General features: G+C 45.2%; 1 protein-coding gene across 3 annotated transcripts in view; it reads left to right on the top strand.

Moving 5' to 3' along the window:
- The first annotated feature begins 499 nt into the window (after positions 1-499).
- CUNH1orf116 (chromosome unknown C1orf116 homolog) overlaps positions 500-6,000 on the top strand; it is an 84,745-nt gene continuing 79,244 nt past the window's right edge. The window contains exon 1 of one of the 3 annotated variants that reach the window (XM_088464169.1): positions 500-518. The gene's annotated coding sequence lies outside the window, so the exon portion shown is untranslated. Of the gene's footprint in view, positions 519-3,310; positions 3,538-3,764; positions 3,827-6,000 lie in introns of those variants that run through there. The other 2 variants (XM_088464167.1, XM_088464168.1) reach the window with 2 other exon arrangements.

The following is a 6,000-nucleotide window of genomic DNA, read 5'->3' as shown; positions in this document are numbered from 1 at the left end:
CCCTGCGTGCGCGTATGCCAGAATGGTTCCTTGACTGTAGTAATTTTGTTCACTCACTGCCACAGCGCAGCCTCTGTCAGGAACCCCAGAATGGCTCCTTGACTGTAGTCATTTTGTTCACTCACTGCCACAGCACAGCCTCCGCCTTCCTCCACTCCAGAAAAAGCCATGCTAACTAAGGCTCGGAATACTGAGTCACTGTGTGCGCGGACCACGGCTGATGCCTGTGTGTGCCCCCTTAGTCCTCTCTGCCTTTGAACAGCTGCAGCGGCAGGCTGACAAACATAGAGGCAGGCACAGGCAGTAGTAAAATAGGATCAGTCAGTGGCGCCGGCGGGTGGGTGGGAAATGCTCCACAGCTCCCATCACTCCAGCCTCTGCCCTGTCCAGAGCTGCACCGCTGCCTGCAGGATCAGCAGGTTGGCGAGGCTGGCGCTGTGGGTGCCTTGGGGGGTGATCGCCCTTATCGCCCCCCCCCCCCCCCCCCCCTGGATCCGCCACTGGTCTCGTCGCAAGCAGTGAGTACTCAAGCTGCGTATGCACGCTCATGGCCTGTCACTCACTCTGTGATGGATTCCTATGTGTGTGTAATAGCAGTGCGATTGCAGTGCACGTGCTGAACAATCGGCCAATCTGCGAACGTAGTTGCAGTTGCGTACGCTGCTGAATCAGGCCTATTGCTTACAGTCTTCCATCGATGGTGGAGGACCATTGGATCTACACCATCAATGGCAAAACCATCAAAAATTGGTGGCTGACCATCGATGGTTGTTAACTACCGATTGTCGATGGCCATCCCTAGTGCAGGAGGCTGGCTATTGGAAACCAGATACTGACCTTCCTGTTTGTATCTGTTTGTGGGCAGTCTGATGTATAACTCAACCACGATTTGTTTAGTTAAGTACTGATGCTGGTACAGTATCTTGTGATTTTTCTATTGCAGCTCATTGTATAGTGCTGATCCCAAGCATAGGGCCTGATTCAACACTGATCTCAATTACAACCGTGTTCACAGGGCCTTAATTCATTACGGATCGCTACTGTAATCGCAGCTCTGTAATCGCACGCAGCTCTGCTGCGAAAATATGCTAATGAATGCTATCGCAATGCCGTCGCACTGCCAACATTGAGATGCCCACTTTCTCTCACTAGCGCTATCTCACATCCGTAATATCTTGCAGTCCTGGGTACACATCAGAAACGCTGGGTACCATCGGTCTCTCATGCACAATTACAGCAGCCCTGACCTTACTTGCTATCCTCTTTGCACGCAGTAAGTACTCAAGCTGTGTATGTCGTCGCAGTGGCTAATTTATGCATGCCCATGTAACGGCATTGGAACAGACAGGCACGCCTGCGTTTCTCCATCTACTCCCCTGTCACCACCCCCAAACGCTGACTACCTGTCACTCACTCTGCTATGGCTTACCATGCTCTGCGTAATCACAGTGTAGCCTTCATGCATACACACTGTGATGCATACTGTACGCATGTGCAGTACGCAACAATCGTCCAACTGCGTACGCTGTTGCAGTTGTGATCCGTAATGAATCAGGCCCACAGATTGGCTGATTGTTGCTTACTGCGCATGCATATGCACTGCACTGCGCATGCGTGGCAATCTCAGTGCGATTACGCACGCAGACAGGAATCCATCGCAGAGTGAGTGACAGGTGGTGAGCGTTTGGGGGTGGTGACAGGGGAGTAGTTGCAGAAACGTAGGCGTGCCTGTCCGTTTGAACGCCGTTGTACAGGCGTGCATAAATTAGCCACTGCAATTGCCTATGCAGCCTGTGTGATCACTGCGTGCAACAAAACTTGCAATTTCTGAGATAGATCAGAGCTGCTACAAATATGCATGAAGGGCAAATGTTCTCCAATGTTACATAGTTACATATGTATAGGCAGGAGCAGAACCGTAACTAGACTTTCTGGTGCCCTGTGCCAGAGAGAGTATTGCCCCCCCATTTTGTAAATAGGGGCATAAGATAGTGCACCTGAAAAAGGGCCATGGCCTCATGGGGAAGGGCCAGGGAAGAGATAGGGGCAGCCAGGAGATGCTGGGGATAAAAGAAGAGGAAGCTACAAGTGAGAATGATAATAAACATGAAAATTGAGAGGCCCAAACAGGGCCCCCTGCCCTGCGGTGCCCTGTGCCAAGGCACTGGTCGCACTACCCTAGTTACGGCCCTGCCCAGGACTGGGTGGTATTACGGAAAGCAGTAATGGGCGTCTCTATGCTGGCTGAGCGGTGGCAGAAGTTAGCATATTTTCGCAGCTGCATTGCGTGCTTGCGATCGCAGTTGTGAGCCGTGCTGATTCAGGCCCTGATTCAGAGCCGGACACTCTGACAGAGCGCTCGCTCTTAATCAGGGCCGGCCTTCTTGTTTTTAGAGCGGCCTCCTGGCAGCTCGCATAGCTCTGGGTTACCTCCCACAGCTATAGCGAGCGGCCAGGAAGATGGTCAAGACCATCGCGGTCAAGACCATCGCGACCATCGGGCTTGCGACGAGACCCTTGTGGTAGGGTCTCGTTGCCGCAAGCCCCAGAGAGATTTCGGCTCTCACAGACCCAAAATCTCTCCCACTGACATCACTCGTGATGTCAGTGGGGCCGCCCCCAAGCTGAGGCGTTCACATGGGAACGCCTCCGTTTTGGCAGCCACTTCCCCGGCCCGCCCACCAAAGGGGGCGTGCTGTCATTCAACATCGACAGCATGTCCCCTTTGGTATTAGACCCGGAGCGATGGTTTGCCCGTCGCTATCCGGGTCTCGCGCATGCGCACGACGGATCCGGCTCCATCGTGCGCATGCGCACTGTGCCAACATCGACCCACTTGCGAGCGCATAGCGCTCGCGAATGGGTCTGAATCAGGCCCTCAGGCCCATAGAACCACCAGGGTTCGGGCAGTTTGCGTTGTGTAGGTATAGACTAGAGGGAGTGCATTATGCCTTGGTGGAGTTTTATTTAAACTTACTTAAAAGTTGAACTCTTCATTTTCAAAAGGGAGGAGCATCGTCAGCTATTGAAATGTGCACATTCCTTATGTAGATTGTTAAATTCATATTAGCTTTTTTTCTTAGCTGTTACCAGAACGTGTCAAAAACCTTTACTGTGCGTGACGTGTGGTTGCATAATTCGTTAGTACATTTTTTGAAATATATCTTATATAATTGTTACTTCCAGGACATTTAGCTGCCTATTAAACAAACACGTAATTAACAGCGTCACAGGAGTTAGTTCCTGCAGCATTCCTGATGTACCTGCACATGCAGCAGGTCGGGACACTGGAAATATTTCATTGGTTGAGCATCGTCTCTGCCCGTCCCCTCTGTGAGCAGGTAGAGTCAGAGAGCAGGGTAATGAGGGAGGGACAGACAGGTGAGTTTTAACCTTTGTTGTTGGTTTAGGAATAGCTCAGAAAGTACACTGACTTGTAGGGGAAGATTCATGTTACCGGCGTGGAGTAGTTTCAAGCCCTTTCTTACTCTGAGTTCCTGCTGTTTTACCTGACCATCTGGATATACAGTTGTTTCGGTAAGTTAAAAGGTAACTAATTCTATTAGTTTAGTTTAAAGGGCACAGTGGAAAATAGCATTTGTTTCCTAGTATAGCTTATGCCAGATTACTTCTTCTTTTAGTGATAGAGTTATTTAGGATACAAATTAGGTACACAGAGGTTTTATTTTATATATTTGTTACAAGGAGAAAAAAATATCTTAACTCATGAGCCAGATAGTTAGAGGTTTGTTTTTTAAAGCAGCCTGTTTATCCCAACTGTGTGTGCCATAAATACACTTGAGATCCAGCAACAGCTTGTAATCAGGTAAGAAGTCATGACATACTGTATGTAAATAGTAACCTGTTTGCTTACATGCCTGTTTATGGTGTTAATATGTACTGTACCATTGAATGTACAATTATTATGAAGTAATTGAACATTCAGTTGTACCATCCTCATGCTCTGTAATGTGTTTATTCCAATTGCTGTTTAGAATAATACAATTTTGTATCTTATTTTTATGGCCTCACTATATTTCACAGAACTGTATTCTAGTTGGAGCACACCCTCTTTCCATGAACATTAGGAATGCTGTACCTAGCTGTGATTTGGATCCCTGTAGTGTATATTGTGTAACAAGTTGGCAAAAGGGCAGATAAGGCGGGACAGTAACTCTTATCTTCAATTAAACTTATTCATGAACAGGTGACTTTATAATCCCATACATGATTTCCTGGCCTCACATTTGTTTCTGAAACTTGATCACCCTCTTTGCTGTAAAACAGTCTACACATGCTGAAAGTCCTTAATACATGTTAATTAGTTTCTCTGCCATGTAATGAAATACTTTGTCTTGACCCCTTCCTTATATCAAATTAACTTTTTTTATTTTTTTTGTAAATATTGTTTTTATTTAAAATGTTAGACATGTATGTGACATGCAGTGCACGTGCTGAACAATCGGCCAATCTGTGAACGTAGTTGAAGTTGCATACGCTGCTGAATCAGGCCTATTGCTTCCAGTCTTCCATCGATGGTGGAGGACCATTGGATCTTCACCATCAATGGCAAAACCATTAAGTTGGTGGCTGACCATCGATGGTTGTTAACTATCGATTGTTGATGGCCATCCCTAGTGCAGGAGGCTGGCTATTGGAAACCAGATAATTCTATTTTCCCTTAGATACTGACCTTCCTGTTTGTATCTGTTTGAGGGCAGTCTGATGTATAACTCAACCACGATTTGTTTAGTTAAGTACTGATGCTGGTACAGTATCTTGTGATTTTTCTATTGCAGCTCATTGGATAGTGCTGATCCCGAGCATAGGGCCTGATTCAACACTGATCTCAATTACAACCGTGTTCACAGGGCCTTAATTCATTACAGATCGCTACTGTCATCGCAGCTCTGTAATCGCACGCAGCTCTGCTGCAAAATTATGCTAATGTAATGGCCTCTTGATTATTTAATGGGCTGGCTAAATATGTAATTGCACATGGAGTAAGCATTTTCAGTTTATAAAATGCTCTTTTACTGTGTGATACAAGAATGATTTCTATTATGTCTGATTAATTTTGACTGCTCCAGCCGGTATTGCTTAGGTAGTACTTTTATAGATGTACTGTAACAATGGTTTCTACTCTATAGTGTACTGCATTATTCTGGTCACTGTGTTACAGTTCTTCCAAACTAGCAAAAACCAGAACTTCTGTTTGTTGTTGACATGAGCAGGAATGAGTGGAATTAAAAATTAGGCAATTTTATTAGGTCATTGCAAAGTCTTTAGTTGCATAGTATTGTGGTGTGTGGTGTTTATATTGTTTTTTTTTTATTCTAGTTAAAGAATTGCACATTTTAAGTATTTGGCAGCACTTCTGTTGGGAGACAGTAAAGCCCCATGTTGCAACTATCTCACCACTGTACATTAGCCACGTCAGTTGCTAACACGGCTCCTAACATGAAATCAATCTCTTTATGTTGCGCTGTGTATATATGCTACATAATAAGTAGTGAGCTACAGTATATAAAGCCATAGCTTATTGGTCATTGAGTATTTAAGGAAATCTAATGGTGCATACACACGGCCAGATTTTTCTTCAGATCTGAACGATAACGATTTTAAAAATCGTTCATATCTGAAAGAAAAATTTGACGCGTGGGCAACGATGAACGATGCGCGTTCCCGATTGTCAGATAACTATATCTGACATATGTGTTTGCAGTCAGTTTTGGACGATTTCCATTCGTTCAATCGTTTGCAAATCGTTCATCTGACATATCTGACCGTCTGTATGCACTATAAAGGTAATGTAATAAAACATGATATATCTGACAAAGGACTACGTAGAAAAATCTGTAGTAACTAAAAAAAGGTAGGGACCTATGTATCAAGCCATTTTTTGCATAAAATATGCAGATACGGTAGTTTCTGCATAATTTTATATATCGATCCTATGTACTAATGGCACATTGCAGGAGATTTCACAGAAATCTCTGG

The sequence above is a fragment of the Taudactylus pleione genome, unplaced genomic scaffold (assembly GCF_031769625.1).
Source record: "Taudactylus pleione unplaced genomic scaffold, aTauple2 ptg001605l, whole genome shotgun sequence".
NCBI classification, from domain to species: Eukaryota; Metazoa; Chordata; class Amphibia; order Anura; family Myobatrachidae; genus Taudactylus; species Taudactylus pleione.
The sequence above is the reverse complement of the archived record's forward strand: the minus strand, read 5'-3'. Positions and strand labels throughout refer to the sequence as shown.